Consider the following 19,175-nt stretch of genomic DNA (forward strand, 5'->3'; position numbering starts at 1 on the left):
CTCTCTACTATAGTGGTGGAGTATATGGTGGTGACTAAAGCTATTAAGGATCTTTCTGGTTGCATGGATTGTTTGAGGACTTGGGGATTGCACAGGAGACCATTCAGGTATATTATGATAGCATGTCGGCTATCTATTTAGCAAAGAATTAGATTTAGCATGATATCATATTCTACTTTGTTCGTGATGGTTTGGATGATGGAGACATCATAATGAATAAGATCTACATGATGGATAATCCTATGGATATGTTGACCAAAGTTATTTCAGGTGTGAAATTTGGTCATTGTTTGAAGCTATTGAACATTTTCTTCAATGTTGAGGGCCTTTGGAGGCCATTTGGGTGAACTACGTTCGGCTTGATTCCTTGGGTAAGAAGATACGTAGGAAGTCTTTTCGATGCAGCTAGTTGGATTTGTTAACTTCGNATTATCTGATCTCTTGTTGGGGTTCCCGACTTGTTGTGAATTGAGTTTGTTGTCGTGGATTTACTCCACTTAGTACTGGACGCAACAAGTAAGATATTTGGTTCTTTTTTATCGGCTCAGCTTTGGAAAAAACTTTGTCGAGGTGAAGAATTAAAGAAACGGCGAAAAAGTTTAGGAAATTACACGTAGGAAACTGTTACAAGCTTGCTGGTCGACCGCAAATGTGCACACTACAGGGTGCATTTTCGGATTCATACCCAATCGACCGCGGCATCAAGTGCGGTCGACCATGGACCCTGTAATCTATTTTACGAGTTTCTATCTTTTTGTCCGGTCAACCGTGGAGTCAAGGCGGTCAATCGTGACTCAGGTCTGAGCCTGGGCTTTGTTCTGTGTTGAATCCTTGAATCTCTTGTACAGATAAAAACTGTCAAACCCTCTCTCTCATAATACCCTTGAACCTGGTTACACCCTCTAAAAACCATGATTGCAAGAATATTACCTCTCTCATTCTCTCTACTCTAAATCCCTAGAATAGGACTCATTATTTAAAGACACCATTGACTTGTCCGTCAAGTTAACTTGGCCTCTAACAAAACTACAAGGACTGGGCCTAGCTTTCAAACTCGCATCTGTTTGGTGGAAAATTTGTAAGAAGACAATGAAAGAATTGAATGTTTTATTCTCTCTCAATCTCAATTACAATTTGGATTTCCAATTACAAAAGAGAAGAGAATTGATCTGAATTCTCCTATTTATTTAATTCTGGGTTCTTCACGGTGGCGATGGAGTGCCTCCTTTGAATGCTTGCGTCGAATTTACTCTCTGTTGATGATCCGAAATTCTTATCTTGATGGAATACCTAACTTGCATGGAAACCTTGATTAAGAACTCTTAAACGAGTTTTGTAACTCAGAACGAGTGTCAAACTCTATGAAAAAGAGTTGTTTGAACCGAATAATCGGTTAATAAGCCAAGTATCTAGACCCTTTATTGCTCGTGGATGCTCTAAGATCTTCTTGTTGCCAAGAACTTCCCTCTAGCTGATCTCGTGGATGATCCGATCTAAAAAATCCAACCTCTTTACTTGGTTGAGTAATGTGGTTATTTATAGAGGGATAAGGGTATAACCAATCCCTAAATCCGCTCTAACATGGGCGAGAATCCCTCAAAACGTAGGATAAATGGTTCTAAGGTCATTCAGCTTGTGTTTGAACAAGTCAAATGCTTCAATCAGCATTATAAGCCTTAATTCTGCGTCTTAGACTTGAGACGTAGAGTTGGGTGCTTGCTGAGAATTGAAAACACAAGGGCCGCGTGCATTCTGAGTCCTAACTCTGCGTCTTAGACTTGAGACGCAGAGTTGGGTATCTGTTGGAGATTGAAAACACACGGGCCACTTACATTTTGTTTGCTGAAGGTCAAAAACGTAGGGATCGCCTGCGTTTCAAAAACTAAAATGCAAAGGTGAATTCTACGTTTAAAAGTGGCTAATGACTTGTAACCTCTCCTTTAAAGCGTTACAAAGACCATTGTTCAGTAATCTTCGCTTTAGCTATTTTGAGGTGTGAAAGTCGTCAGATTGTAACTCTCATAGTTAATGGTAAAGGCCACTGAATAGAGTTTTTGTCAGTCATCGGAAGGGTCGTTGAATTATAACTCCTCTTGATCTACGCGAAAAGTCCTCCATTTGCAGCTTTTATTTGTTGATATAAAAGTCGTCTGATTGTAACATTTTTAGTCAAGACTATTGGTTGAGGTATTGACAAGGGATCAGCTATCTATTGTGATTTTTAGACAGCCTACAGAACCCCCACCAAAGTTTTCGAAAGTTCGCAGTTGACTGAGACGAATTTTCGGAATACTTTGGATCCTAAAATTTTCTTGATTAATTATTCACTTCTTCTGATTCGAAGACATCGTGGACCTGGTTGTCAGAACTTAGTGATTCAACTTCCTTAAAGAAAACAAGGTAACTTTTGCGTCTTGATAACAATGAACTTAGTCAAATAAGCTAAAGCCCATCGTTATTGAACCAAACAAGGACGAAGATGATAATGAACTTATCTGGATCCTTGAGATACTCTACTCAATTTATGAATATGTGTATTCTTCAAATTTTGTCTGGATCCTTGAGATACTCCACTCAACTTACAAAGATGTGTATTCTTCAAATTTTTTTTGGATCCTTGAGATATTCCACCCAACTTGCGATGTGGTGTATTCAATGTCCAAAAAATTCTTGTAAGCATTAAAGAACACTCGACACACAACTGCGGGTGTTAAATAAAAGAGCCGATGATAGCAATCATAGAAACACCAACTGCAAACTTGTTATGCAGGTATTCTTCATTGAGGTTGAGCACCTTTTGGCTTTATTAATCTTGGTTGGAATGTTAAGCCATTTAGAAGAATGAGTTGTGCGATGGATTGAGCTTGATGATTTTAACATCATTGACTGTAACCTATCTATACTCATCCAAGAGGCTGCATAGTTACTTGTCACAAGCCATTTTCTTCTCAGCTTTGGTCACCTTAATGATCAATGTTAGCTTCTCTTTATTTATTTGAAGCTATGTCATAGCCTTGGTCGTCGAGACGTTCCTTTTGTGGTGTTTAAAAAGCATAAGTGAACTCTGTACTTGAGAATTGAAACACAGGGGTGAACTCTGCGTTCAGAAGTTTAACCAACGCGGACGTAGAGGTCGTATTTGACGGGATTCTAGCCTATAATCTCGTCCTAATTCGATAGCTCATAGTTGTCCGTAAATAGACCGCTGGGGTCAAATCAAGAGTCATTCGACTCTTTCCTCTGTTCTTCCGTGAAAGGTTTAATGAAAATTCTTTATTTTAAAATCCGGTGAATCTTGTTCACCTTCTCCGATCGTCATCCTTAATGGCGCCTAAAAAGAAGACCGTCTCTCGTCCTAAGTCCGTCGTCACTGCTGCTCTGAGTTCATTGTCGACTTTGATCATTGGTGACGTTGCAGCTTAGGCAGGTGCGCTGCTGCTGCGAACTCCTCTCATCGGTGGTGAGTGCTAACTTTTGTGGTAGCCAAACTTTCTTCGACAAGTTCTGATCAACGAGGAAACTCGTTCTGATGTTGTGATGCAGAGTTGGGCATCTGTGTTTCGAATTTGAAGCACTGGGATTCAACCTCTGTGCTCGAATTGTGAAATGCAGAGCTTGGACTCTGCGTTTGAATGTTAACGCAGAATCTAACCTATGCGTTTGAATCCTTAATGTAGGATCTAACTTCTCCGTTAAAAAAATATTCAACGTAGGGTCTGAACCGTGCATTTGAATGCTTAACACAAGATCTGACTTCTGCGTTAAAAAAATATTTAACATAGGGTCTGAACCGTGCGTCTGAATTCTTAACGTAGGATTTGACCTCTGTGTTTCACTATTTTAACGTAGGGTTTGGACTCTGTGTTAAAATATTTGATGTAGAGTCTGAACTCTGCGTATGACCTCTTTCATAAGGAGTTCAACCTCTGTAATTAAGTCAGGTCTCTTATGTTTTGTCTTCATGCTAGCTGATTGAGTGCCTTTCTCTTTGGTAGTGCCTTACACCAATGAACCTCTCACTCTTTGTCATCACTTTGGCTGTGAGGGCGGTGTAGATTTGAACATGTAATTTAATCTACGTCAGGAACTCCTAATTTTTTAAGATGCTGACAAAGAACGTGTCACTCTAATTACCCAAGCTAGCCCGGCTGTACTCAGGATTTTAGTTACAGATGCCAAGTTTGAAACTGAATCTCATAAGAAATTCACCAAGTCAGCATTTCTGTTTGGGAACAATGTTGTCATCCAGAAAGAAATCATACATGGTGGACATTACAAGTGATTGAGTCAAATAGGGGATCGTCGCTTCTTTCTTCCCGAAATGCATAGGATGTTCCCTATCTCCTATTATCAATATGCCTCCGTCTCCCGACATATGAATTGGGACCATGTTAGAGAGAAAGATGGGGTAGCAGTTAGGCTTTGACTTATACAGGCGTATACACCGTAGGTTACAACCGACAGGTGTCAGCCTTAGAGCCATGCTTATTCTCAAGGAGCTACCCAGTAGGAGAAACAGCTAGTCCAGCCAAGACCTTCATGCGGATGTTTTTGGCTGTGAAAGGGGACTTTCCTTCTTTAGTATTTAGAACTCCCGGATGGGTACATTCCACCAGAGCAGGATGGTGGATAAGGATGATAGAATTTGTGCTGAAAGAGTTAGAGGGGCAGTTAGCTCGATCTGGACTCAGCTGCCCTATAATGGCTACCAGATGTGGTATTGATTACAACCATTATAATTTTTATACTATTCTGGAGAAATACAATCCAGAAGCATGTACATTTTTTACTCCAGTAGGGGAATTAAAGTTTGCCCTCCAAGGAATGTATGATGTTTCTGACCTTCCCTTTGGAGATTTACCATATGAAGAGTTCATCCTAGGATCAAGTGAGCTTAGGATTTTGAATGAGACAATCCCCAAGGTCTATGACACCCTATGGGAAGTGATGTTATTTTCAAATCTGCACTCAATTGATGGGGACACGAGGACGCGGCATAAATCAGTTGTCCTGGGCTGAATATCTCTTCCAGAATTTATCTCACAAAGTTGCTGCTGTATCTCATAGGAGTGTGAGCACCCCTGAGACTATTCACGCTTTGATCAATGATGCCACTGTTCATTATGTCAATGAGGGATTAGAAGATGGCTTCCTTGCTCAGACTGAGTTCGAAAGCTTCCACCATCAAGCTGCTACTCACATTTCTGACATGGCCTTACTGGCAGGTTTTCTCATGTTATGGCTGAAACGGTGTGTCGTTCCTACCAGGCCGATAGATACTGTAGTAGTAGAAGTAGTCTACCCAACTGTTCTCTTAGCCCATGGGAGGCTCGTGAATTTACCTTCGGCTATGACATGCTATTTGCATCATGGTTTAAGGGAGTTGTGTCTTGAATTCATTCAGGTGAAAGAGACAGGCTCAGGAGAGAAGAAAAGTTTGATAACTCCTAATCCTCGAGTACCCTTACTGTATACTTATCTGATGGCATGATATGTATCTCATTATCCTCATTTAATGAGTGTACCATCTTCCTCGGACAACAGATTCATCCTCTTTGTGTAGAGATTGGAAGAAGCTACCTGGGAGGGCACGTATGTAGTAAGGGTTCGTCAAATCTTGTCGAGAGACCTTAACTATCAGATATTCTGCTGCTTTCCAAACTTTGAAGGTGGGGGTTATGGGCAGGTATTTCAAGACACAGCTAACCCGAATGGTTTCACTCGATTAGACGGAGGAGTCTTCCACTGGTTACTTAACATTAGACTAGGTTATCTCCTTCTCAGGCAGAGAGAGAAATGCATAATTGAGCCGTACCAATCATATAGGTTCACTCGACAGTTTGGGTACGATCAATTATACATTGGGAATCCACGGGGTTAGCTTGCAATTGTTGGTACTCTATATGAAGAAACTCAGGCCTGGTACTATTCTACTGCAAGCTACACTGGAGCTATCTTCAGGTTACCTCACAAAACGTCCAATTCTCTCTTTTCCATGGCTTTCTGCAATTGGTATTACACGACTTCTAAGATGCCTGAGTATAGGTTGAATTTGTTTGGCTTATGGGAAATTAGAAGAATGTACTCATCTAGAAGAGGATCCCAAGTATCTCGTCTAAAAGTAATTAGCGAGTTCTTATCTTATGAGGATAAGGCTAAAGAAGGAGAAGGAGACCTGGGACTAGAGAGCGCTCCAGCAGTGAGTTCTAGGGCTGCTGAAACTCCATGAATAAGGGTAGCTAGAAAAATGACTCTTACTGAGGAGGAAGCAGTTCAGTACGAGAAACATACTCGTAGAAAATTATTAATAGACTCTCCTTCTTAGAAATTAAAGGTAGATGCTTTTAAATCCACTGGGAGAGAGGAAAAACAGGAATCTACTGCTGCAAGTCACTCCCTTCCCACTAGACTTCACTCCAAGGGTCCTGCGTTATCAAGCAAATTTTTTTCTTATCATCCCTCGGACCAGGAAGAGGGCGAGGATGACTTGTTTGCTGGGGATGCAGAGTCTTTCCCCATAATGGACCTTGTTATTTCACCATTTCCAGGTCAAGCCTCAGATGCCACTCTTTTCCTTAAATGACAATTATGACATTTTTTATTGTCGCCCTTGTTTTGACGGGGCTAAAAAAGAAGGGATGAAGTTTGGAGACGTGGTCTTCGAAGGTTCCTCATCCTTAAATGCAGGAATTTTCTAATGGCTCCTCACAATCAGAGTGGGTTACTTAGTTTTTTGACTGGACGAGAGATGCATCATTGAACCTTATGTGCCTTCTTGATTCGCCAGACAGTTTGGATATGAACAGCTTTATGTTGGTAATCCTAATCCGCAATTAACCTAAATAGGAAATTTATATGAAGGGGCCCACACTTGGTTTTTTCTTCTCTGCTAGAGGAACTCATGTACAATGCACTTTGCATAACCCGCCGCCTAGTTTCTCAACCGTTGTGGACTTCCACGACTGGTTTGATGAGGCTTCTCGAATCCCAGAATATGATGTATACACTTCATGCATAAGCGAGATTTGGGAACTATATAAATTGAGAAGCGGTTCTACCGGGACTCGACTACCAGGGATAGAAGATTATCTATCCTGTGAATGAGAGGTGACCAGAGCGGGAGAGATCACAGAGGAGCTACCAGCTGCTGAGCCTTTTGAAAAAAGGCAACTGAAGAAATTCTCGAGGAAGCACCCACTCTTGAACCTCGCTCGTTAAGATCATTAGGGAAGAAGGCTCTTACTGCTGAAGAGGAAGGTGAATATGATAGGAGAATTTGCAAGAGAAAGCCCGTTGCCACCAAAAACTCTAAGAGGGACAAGTTGATAGGGGACGCAATAAAGTCTGTACCTGTTGCGCTCTTAGCTGATAGAGAAGCTGAAGCGCTTCGATCAACTCCTTCCATTCCTGAGGATGTGGAAGCAGAAGAGATGTTACCTATTAGGGATTGATAATCACATTTTATTATAATTTTATATCCACATTATCTATTTTATATGAATAAATATGCCATTAATAATTGTTTTTATTTTTAATTGTAGGTTAATGAAGAATAAAGCCCAAGATCTCTTATCTCAACAAAAACCCATGAATTAAATGAAGAACACAAGCAAGAGCTAAAAAGCCCAAGCTCAGAATCAAGCCGAGTAGCCTGTAGAAGCCGGAGAAAATAAAAAAATTAAATATGAAAAAATGTATTCAAGATAGTAGGCCGTAAAGAAACGACGATATCTCCCAATTCGGAAGGCGGAATTTAACATATAATATATAAAAATTGCCTATCTCGAAGAGACAAAGCCAACCATGAAGTTAGAATTTTTATTAGAGCATCGACGCTAGCCTCTCTGCTAGCATCGACGCTAGCATCGATGCTAGCATCGATGCGCGCATCGATGCGGGCAGCGATGCCTGTATCGATGTGAAGTCATCTAGAATTTATGTTGGATAATGAAGATGAAGGTGAAGATTAATTTGAAGTTTTTTTCCTCTTTTATTTATCTTTTATTGCTTATTAGTTTAGATTTATTTCTATGCTTGTAGTTAGATTTTATTTTTTTGTTAAATAGCCAAGAGGCTAGAACCCTCTTTCCTTAGATTTATTTCATACTTATAGATTAGATTTATTTTATACTTATAGAGTAGATTTATTTTCTTGGATTTAATTCTTACAATTTATTTTGTAGTTTAGATTTTATAATTTATTTTGTAGTTAGATTTTAATTTCTTGTACTATTCACCTTGAGTCTAGAACCCTCTTAGGTTTAGTTTTTCTTTTTATTTATTTTTATTTTCTGTGATTCGCCTTTAGGCTAGAACCCTCTAGGGAATCACCCTTTTCTAAGAAGTGGGTTCAATTTTAGATTATCCATATCTTCAATTGAATCCACCATCTTTACTTTCTTGAATTTTATTTTTCATTCTTGATTTTTATTTGTTCTTTATTTTTTCTTCTTGCCTTGTTGATCACATTTATATTATCACTTCCACTCTCAAATATATTCATTAACATAACCATTTTCATTCTCTCCATCTCTCCACAATCACATTCACTCATAACTCCTATTTGTCACGCACACAACATAAGAACCGATTTTATATTTTGTCCTACAAAACACCTTCCTCGTGGGATCGATATCTTTATACTATAATTTGACACGGTTATACACTTGCAACATTTTTGGTACATGTTTATGCCGCATCAAGTTTTTGGCGTCGTTGCCGGGGAAGGTGCTTAAGTATGTTTTAATTATTTTGGTTTTTTTAGCTTGTGTGTTTATTGTGAAGGAAATGCTTGGAGCTTGAAGATTACAGATTAGAGAACTAGGATTTGAAGACTTGCTTGTAGGTAACTCTTCTTTCTAGAATTTTTAATTCCACCCTTTAGCTACTTCTTCACAATTAAAGACAATTAGGACTTTAAAAAAAAGATTTTATTTTCGTTGACCATAATAAAATTCACCATCCACTTTGACATTAACTAACAAGATAATAAATTCAAATAATTTTCCCCTTCTCATTTGTTTGATTGTTAACCCTAATTAAAAAAAATTCCATCCTTTTTAGTTGCTTTTAATTCATAGGGTTGCAATTCATATTGTTAGAAGGAGTTCACCAAGTGATTTGAGCATCTTGATTTGACACACACTTAAAAATATTTTAAAGGGCAAAACCCCGTAATCAAGATAAGGTGAGCGATTTTATCACCCTTTCCTTAGCCCAAAAATCACTAATTCCTCACTACACCATCCAATCCTAATAAAACTCATTAGACGTTGGCCCTAAGGATTCGAGCTCAATAAGGAATAAAGAATCCTTAAGTGTACCGGTTTAAGTTTTCTTAGATTAGTTGGTGTCTAAGGTAATGTTTAGGATTACGTAAAGTGCTCCATAAGAAATGAGGTACTTAATTGATCTCTGATCACCCTCTAGTACTATCCTTACCTGGCTAAATACCCGGGTAAAACTTTAATCTTTTCACTTTAGGAGTTTTTGGTTAGGAGCTAGTCTAGTTGAGTTAGGCTTAACCCTAGAGTTAGAGTGATTAAAAAGTGATTGATTTTGATTTGTTTTAGTTAGGTTTTTCCTCTTTTTCCATTCTCTCTTCATTAAAAAAAACTAACTTTTATAAAAAAAAAGTATAAAAAGAAATAGTTTCGGTATATGTAACCGTGGATTAGGGATAATACACATCGATTAATTCGCTTTGAACCAATCATAGAAATAGAGCATCCTAATCCACTCGTTCTTCAAGATATGTGCTATCCCATTAGGAATGCAATCCCCTCTTGCATTAGGCTCCCAGAAATAAATGGAATAAATTTTGAGCTTAGACCATATTACATAAACATGCTTCCTAAATTCCTTAGAAATGAAACAGATGATGCATATATTTTTATCTTGGAATTTGAGAAAGTGTGTATTATGATTAAAATAAGAAAATTAACAGAAGATGCGATTAAACTCAGATTTATTCCATTTGCTCTCAAAGACAAAGAAAAAAAATAGTTGTATAGCTTACTCGTAAATTCCATCACTACTTGGGAGGAATTTATCATCATTTTTATTAAGAAATTTTTTCCTATCCATAAAACGGTGAAGCTAAGAAACAGCATCATGAATTTTAAAATTATCCCGGGAGAACCTTTTTAAAAGTATTTTGACCGATTTAAAGATCTTCTCATCCAATGTCTTCATCACGGTTTAGAAAAATGGCGATTGTCCCAAATAATTTATGAGGGATTAGATTATTCTGCAAAAACTTCCTTAAAATCAATGTGTCACGGGGATTTCATGAGGAAAAATGCGGACGAAGATTGGAAATTTCTAGAGAGTCTATCCGGGAAAACAATACAATGGGAACACTGTGATGATAGGGTTTCATCAGTTCTCCATTCTAAGTCTAGTGGTATTTTCTTGGAGTCAAACATTGCTTCTGAAGTGAAGATGACGATAATTCTGCGGAGGTTAGAAGCCTTAGAAATTAAGGAATGTGCTCCAGCTCAAATCAATCATGTTTCTGCTCCAGGATGTCATAATTGTCAGTCTTCTACCCACGTTTCAGAGGAATGCCCTCTCCTAGGAAATAACCATGCATTAGAACAGATAAACGCTACATTCTAGCGTCCTAAAAATGATCCATTTTCTCTAACCTATAATCCAGGTTGGAGAAATCATCCCAACTTTGCATGGAATCAAATGATCCATTTTCTCTAACCTATAATCCAGGTTGGAGAAATCATCCCAACTTTGCATGGAATCAAGAAAATTCTCCCGGAACTCAACATCCCAACTTTGCATGGAATCAAGAAAATTCTCCCGGAACTCAAAACTTCACTCCCGCTTCGACCCAAGATTTTCCTAGGGGAAACACAGTTCCTTTTAATTCTCATCCATAATTTCGACAACCTAATCTGTCGTATCAAAACCAGTCTCCTCTTCATCAAGCTGTAATTCAGACTCCTCACAATCCAGATTAGGATAAACATCTCAATATCTTGAAAATATGTTTGGAAACCATAATTAAGGCCTCCACTCAAACCACGAATATGTTAACTCAAACGTCTAGCACTCTGAATTCCTTCATAGAATCAACTAGACAAATACTCAACTCCAACACTCAAGCTATAATTAGATTGAAATCCCAACTTGGTCAACTAGCTAGTGCCGTGAGTGAAAGAGAGAAAGAAAAATTTTCGAGTCAACCCGTGGCCAACCCTAAAGACACAGGATGTAGTTCATCCTATGAAGCTCAAGTGAATGCAATCTATTCACTTCGGTTAGGAGACAGGTCGATAATCAAGTGAGAACTCCTCCAAGTCAAACTTTTAATCTAATACAAACTCCTTCTCCTTCTCTTTCTGATGAATCTATTCAACAATCACCCCCCTCAGATGACCAAGAACCTGAACCCAAACCTGAGCCTGCTTTTGATAGATTTAGACTAGTTGCTCCCTTTCTAGATAGGCTCAGGCCTAGGAAACACTCTCCTCAAGAGGAGAAGATCCTAGAAATATTCAAGCATGTTAAGGTCAACATTCCTCTCTTAGATGTAATTGAACAAATTCCATCTTATGCTAAATTTCTAAAAGAATTATACACTAAGAAGAGGAGAATAAATGTTCTAAAGAAAGTCTTTTTAACTGCCAATATCAGTGAAATGCTATCAAATCCCATACCTTTAAAACGTAAAGATCTAGGACCCCCCATCATTTTATGTATCATTGATAATACTCATATTGATAAGGCGCTTTTAGACTTAGGTGCCAGTGCCAATTTGCTTTCATATTTAGTCTACCAGCAATTAGGTCTAGGTGTATTGAACCCAACCAGATGCACCTTACAGTTGACTGATAGATTTGTTAAGGTCCCTATGGGTGAGTTAGAGGATGTTCTGATTAAGGTTGGAGATTTTATTTTTCCAGTAGATTTTGTAGTCTTGGAAACACAGCCTGTTTGCAATCCCAAAGGACAGACACCTGTCATCTTAGGATGACTGTTCTTATTCTAATGCTCTCATCAACTGTAGAACTGGTCAAATAAAGCTGTCTATTGGGAATTTGACTGTTGATCATAATATTTTTAATCCAGGAGACCAGCCAAATAATCAGCCTTTAGAAATAAATTACATTCAAAAAAGATCAGAAGAAGAAGAGTCTGATTTAAGTTTTGAGAAATTTTTTGATAAAGAATTAGAGTTTTTAGAAGAAGCAGATTAGGTCCTTGAGAATAATAAAACTGTGTTAAACATTTGCTTCTTTGAATTAAATTTTGAAGAACTCGTTCTTGATGAATTTAGATTCTTGGAGAATAATCAACAACTAAATTTTCAGAATTCTACAGAAGAATTAGTTGTTAGAAAACAAAAATTTACAGTACAATAGTCTAAGTTCATTAAGAAATGTAAAATGCACGACACCAATAATACCTACCTTACTTTATTACAAGAATTATTGAATATCCTGAAATGCTTGGGATTTCACATTATTGATTATATCATTCCAAATTTATTTAAAATCCGGGGAAGAATTTTTAACAATAAGGTAGGATTAAATGTAGAATACGAGCTCTTCGTGTTGAACACTTCATTCTACAGTATTTGTTTTGTTTATTTCTGAAAAATAAAAAGAATTTATTCTTCTCTCATTTGAGAGTTTCTTGTTCAGTTGTTAAAAAAAGAGAAAAAAACAGAAAAAAAGAAAGAAAAAGAGAATAATAAATTTTTGATTCTATCCTCCTCAGATCAAAGGTAATTGCATATTTTTATCTGCTGGTCAAATGTAAGTACTTTACTTATTATCTGCTTTACTTTGTGCATCATAGAGTTTGCATTGAGCACAATGCAAAAATTAGATGTGGGGGTGGGAATTAATTATTTTTTCTTTTTATTTTACATTTTTAGTTGCATTTTTATCATTTTTTCCTTTTTCTTAAAAAAAATTTATAAAAATATCGTCACTTGCCAAATTGATAGAGTTATGTAATAATTGATTTATTTGATAAATTTTAAATTTTCTAATCTCTAGTTTGTTATTTACTCAAGTTTACCTTTTATGATAACTCTAAATAAATTTATTAAGAAATGATTTTTAAAATAGTATACTTTACTTAAGCCTTAACTTAGATTTTTATTTAAAATAATGGAATTTATGCATGCTTAGCTTAACTTAGATTTTTATTTAAAATAATGGAATTTATGCATGCTTAGCTTAGAGTTAAAAATATTTTTTTAAAGTGTCTTGACTTACATATTTTTCAGAATATATATACATATACATATAAAAAAAATTACAAAAGAAGAGTGCGAAAAATATGCACCAAAAGAAAAAGAAAGAAAGAAAGAAAAAAACTCTTAAATTCAAGGTGATTCTATCTTATAAAGCCTAAGCTGACCGAGTAATTAAGCCCAAGGAGTATTTTCATACTTAATGACATAAGCCCAATTGGGTTGGGATCCATTGGCCCAAAACTCGTTAAATGGTCATTTAGAAAGCCCGTTAAAGTAGAAAAAATTGGGTTGGGATCCATTGGCCCAAAACTCGTTAAATGGTCATTTAGAAAGCCCGTTAAAGTAGAAAAAATCACCAAGAAAGAAAGCGTTAAAATAATAATAATAATATAAAAAATATATAAAAAGTACTAATAAATGTTATATATATAGTTATATTTGTATATATGGTCTTGGAAAATATTTTAGATCAAGCAACTTGAATATTGTTTGAGCATGTTCTTTTCAAAAGTTTTAAATTAAATTTCTAAGTTTGGTTTGGTTTTGTATTGCTATAATGAGAAGATTTTCTAGGAAATTTACCTTAAAGTTATTTATAAAAACATTTTCTCGAGTGATAACCAACTTTAATAAGATTGTCTAAAGTTATCAAGTGAATTTAGTTATTTACTGACTTTTTTAATTTAGCAAGTAGATCGAATTCTGTGGGTATATTCACTACAAACCCTCACGAGACTACAACCCGTCCACTAGGGTAACCTAGGGGTTTAAAGGCTTATTGTATGCGCTAAATACAACCGCGATTCCTGCGAATAACCTAGGGGTTTAAAGGCTTATTGTATGCGCTAAATACAACCGCGATTCCTGCGAAAGTGAGTTATGTTTTCTTTTCTTTTTCTTTCTTTGCAGTATGCGCTAAATACAACCGCGATTCCTGCGAAAGTGAGTTATGTTTTCTTTTCTTTTTCTTTCTTTGCAAGAGGACTAGCAAAAGTTTAGGTGTGGGGGTATTTGATAATCACATATTATTATAATTTTATACCCTCATTATCTATTTTAAATGAATAAATATTCCATTAATAATTATTTTTATTTTTAATTGCAGGTTAATGAAGAATAAAGCCCAAGATCTCTTATCTTAATAAAAACCCATGAATTAAATGAAGAACACAAGCAAGAGCCAAAAAACCCAAGCCTAGAATCAAGCCGAGTAGCCTGTAGAAGTCGGAAAAAATAAAAAAATTAAATATAAAAAAAATGTATTCAAGATAGTTGGCCGCAAAGAAACAAAGATATCTCCCAATCCGAAAGGCAGAATTTAACATATAATATATGAAAAAATCACCTATCTTAACGAGACGAAGCCAACCATGAAGTCAGAATTTTTATTAGAGCATCGATGTGGGCATCGATGTCTGTATCGATGCGAAGTCATCCAGAATTCATCAACGGCCAAAATTACATTCTTGGGGCTCAAGTTTGATCCAAAGGCTCTCATTCACTGATGTTTACTATAAATAGGGATTGACAGTGAGGGGTTAAAGGTGTGAAAATTTTTATAACTCTATTTGGAGAGGAGAGCTACTCTTAATTGAGAAGCCTTCCAAATTTATAACTTTTGTTACAATTAATAAAATAATTTTTTCACCACTTTAAATTTTTTTCTCTTTATTGGATGATGAAAATGAAGATGAAGATTAATTTGAAGGTTTGTTTTTCTCTCTTATTTATCTTTTATTTCTTATTAGTTTAGATTTATTTCTATGCTTGTAGTTAGATTTTATTTTCTTGTTAAATAATCAAGAGACTAGAACCCTCTTGCCTTAGATTTATTTCATGCTTATAGATTAGATTTATTTTATGTTTATAGAGTAGATTTATTTTTTTATATTTAATTCTTATAATTTATTTTGTAGTTTAGATTTTATAATTTATTTTGTAGTTAAATTTTAATTTTTTGCACTATTCACCTTGAGTCTAGAACCCTCTTGGGTTTAGTTTTTCTTTTTGTTTATGTTCATTTTCTTTGATTCGCCTTTAGGCTATAACCCTCTAGGGAATCACCCTTTTCTAAAAAGTTGGTTTAATTTTAGATTACCCATATCTTTAATTGAATCCACCATCTTTACTTTCTTGAATTTAATTTTTCATTCTTGATTTTTATTTGTTCTTGATTTTTCCTTCTTGCCTTGTTGATCACATTTATATTATCACTTCCACTCTCAAATATATTCATTTACACAATTATTTTCATTCTCTCCATCTCTCCACAATCACATTCACTCATCACTCATATTTGTCATGCACACAACATAAAAACCAATTTTATATTTTCTCCTACAAAACACCTTCCTCGTGGGATCGATAACTTTATACTATAACTTGACACGGTTGTACACTTGCAACATTTTTGGTATATATTTATGTCGCATCAGGGATCAGAGTCCACTTCTTCCCCTCCAATCTAGAATCATGGTTCACGTGAAGACCTTCCTTCTAAAGCTGTTCCACAATCTACTCGTAATGAGTATACGTGTCTGATCTATCCGATTGCACCTCCCCAACATTCGAGAGATCTGAGAGAGTGCACTAAATAGCTAGAGATGAAAATAAAGTTTATGATTGATAGTGTTAGCTTAGGGTGGGTCCCCTTTGAGCGTTTCAGACCCCTCCTGACCAAATGCTTAACGGACATCAGAAGTCATGGGAATGTGTTATGGACTGAGAACTGCAGGGAAAGTATCATCCTTCTGGAAATGGAATTAGAGATGCTTTTGAACTTACAATGCGCTGATTTAGGACAAGAAGTAGACCAGGCTCTTTCTGCGGCCAAAACATCGAGAGCGCAACACCATGAGGCTCTTCAAAAGAGCTTATCTGAGAAAGAATCTCGTATTGCCAGCATGCGAGAGGAGCACACTCAAATACAAATAGACGTGGGTAGCCTCGCTATAGGTGTCCGGGATGCTGAAGCAGACCTCGCTCGCATGGGGGTTGAGCTATCTCAGAGGAAGGCCCAGCTTGCTAAGGATGTGGAAGTCATAAAAGGATTAGCTGCTCACTACGATGGGATTCTCAAGAACTACTGCAATGAGATCATCGCTACTGATAAGATTCGGAGAGAGATTACAGAAGAAGCACCTGATGAAGAAGAACTCCAGAGAAAGATAACTGAAGAAGTCAAAAAGGCTCGTGAGGAGAACATGTCAGAGTTGAAGTTCAAGCTCAAGTCCCTTAAGCTGATGAGCCCTGACGTTTAAATTTTGTATTGCTTTTAGCAGGGGAATAATTTTGTATTGCTTTTAGCTGGGGAATAATTTTGTATCATTTTTATTTCAATTATTGTCACTTTGTATCAAGTTATCAATATTGACTGAAAATGATGTCATTTTGTCTTTTATAGTCTCTCTTGTTGAATTCCAACTTAGGATAGTGAAAAGTGTTGCAAACGCTATAGGTACGATGTTACCTTAGCGTAAATTTAAAATTCTCTTTATTACTACTTAGAATAATTCCAAAAAATTTTAATCGTCAGATATGTAGTGCTAACATGACGACATGCAAAGCAGGAAAATTAAACATTTGTTCCCGAAACAAACTCTGAATGGGCAACCCCCAGCCAGGCTTAGCTGAAGATTGAGAAAAAAAGGGCTTCATGACCTATGGGAAGTATCTCTTAAGAAACTTTTTGTTGATTGGCATCATGGGCCTGTCGCCTTTTTGATCAATGAGGCGATACACTCCATTCGAATAGACTAATTCTACTATTAATGGCCCTTCCCGTTTAGGGTTGAATTTTCTTTGGTCTTGTGTGTCATCACCATGGGTCGTCTGATATCTAAGACCAAACCTCCTTTCTTAAAAATCCATTCTTTAACCTTTTTGTTGTAGGCTTTAGAAATCCAGCCTTGATATAACTCAATCTGCTGAGCTTGAAGTCGCTTGTCGTCTAAGGCTTCAAGTTTCTGAAGGCGCAGTCGATGTTTCTCCTCTTCTTTCATTCCGATCACGATGACGACTCTCAGTGAAGGGATTTGGATTTCCAATAGCAGCACAACTTCGTAGCCATATACCAAAGAGAATGGCGTAGCTCTTGTAGGGGTCCTCACCATTTTGCGGTAGGCTTACAGACATTCGTCAAGTTTTTCGTCCTAATCACATCGGCTCTTAGAAACAAATTTTTTGAGAAGCTTCATAATGGTCTTATTAAAAGCTTATGCGAGGCCATTTGCTGGTGGATAATATGCCGTAGATGCAACACTTTGGATTAAAAACTTATCACAAAATCTCTAAAATCCATAGCTGACGAATTGTGTTCCGTTATCATGGACTATTCGTCTTGGGACTCCAAAATGGTAAATGACATGATGTTTGATTAATTTAATCACATTCGAAGTCTTAACTTCTTTCAGCGAGACTACCTCCGCCCATTTAGAGAAGTAGACAGTTATGGCCAAAATGAACTAATGTCCTTTGGAAGTCAGAGGAGAGATTGGTCTCACGATATCCATTCCGTACATCTCGAATGGCCAAGGTGTGGATGTGGGATGATAAGTTCCCTGGCGCTTGACGGATGAAGTCAACATGAATTTGACACGCATGACAATGTTTGGCGTAGTCAACTACGTCTGAAAATATTTTTGGCTAATAATAGCTAATCCATCGGAGGCGATCTCCTAACTTAGGCCCGAGTTGATGAGCTCCACACATTTTATCGTGAGCTTCCTTGAGAGCCTCTTTCGCTTCCTTCCTAGAAAGGCAACAACGTAAAATTTCATCGTGCGATTTACGATACAAGATTTAGGAAACCGTGTCGTAATAGAATCAGAGGGCCTTTCATTTGATAGCGGCTACTTCCTTAGAATTATCGGGCAAAATCCTGTATAATACATAATCGATATACGGGAACCACTAATCCCTAGGTTCAAACTCCATTGAGGTTGTGTAGGCTTCTCCTGTCATCATTTTGTCTAAACGTTCTTCTAAAGGAAGCTTGGAACAATACAATTCACGTCCAGTAACTGAAATCATTGTTTCAGCCCCTGGTGACAATGCTTATGAGATTGCCAACGAGGATAAAGCATCTGTATAAGCATTCTGAGTTTGTGGAATATAGATAATGAAGAAACCTTCAAACTTCTTAGCTTGCTTTAGCACCACGAAGTAGTACGGGATCAGATCCTCATTACGCACTTCGTATTCTCCTCAGACTTGATTCATAATGAGCTGAGAGTCACCGTAAGTCTCGAGATGTCGAATGTTAAGCTCTTCGGCAAATTACATTCCTAATAGTAGAGCATTATACCCAGCTACATTGTTGGTGCAGGGCTCGATCAGGGAAAATCCTTTTGGGATCACATGACCATTTAGAGAGATGAATAATACTCCTACTCTCGTGATAATTGCTCCATGAGGGTTTGCTCTGGATGCATAGTCAAAGAATAACTTCCACACTTGCATAATTTCTTGAGTTACGCAAGCAACGGTAACTTCGTCGGGTAATTCTTCATACAACTTAGATGTCCCTGGTACCGAATGATTGGTTAGGAAGTTTGCCAAAGCTTGATCTTTGATAGCCTTTTGGGGCATAAATTGCATGCCATGTTATGACAGGAGGATTACCTATTTTGCCAGCCGACAATTCAGAGAGGATGACTTCGTCATTAGTGTGACGCCCCTGGGTTCACACAAGGCTGCAGTCCAAGGTGAAACCAAGAATGTCAAACCTGCCATGCACCACACCGTGCAATAACATGTTTCACCATCACAATTCTATCACTCTAGTAGAGTCAATAATAGGTGTAGGTACAAAAGCAAGTAAAAGATACTACAAGAGACAACTGATGAAATGATAGAGATCAAAATAATATTTCATCATACAACATACAGGAATACAAAGTCAATGTTTGAAATGAATAAACTGGAGTTCTTAACAGATCTCAAATACAAC

The sequence above is a fragment of the Asparagus officinalis genome, chromosome 10 (assembly GCF_001876935.1).
Source record: "Asparagus officinalis chromosome 10, Aspof.V1, whole genome shotgun sequence".
Classification (NCBI taxonomy): Eukaryota; Viridiplantae; Streptophyta; class Magnoliopsida; order Asparagales; family Asparagaceae; genus Asparagus; species Asparagus officinalis.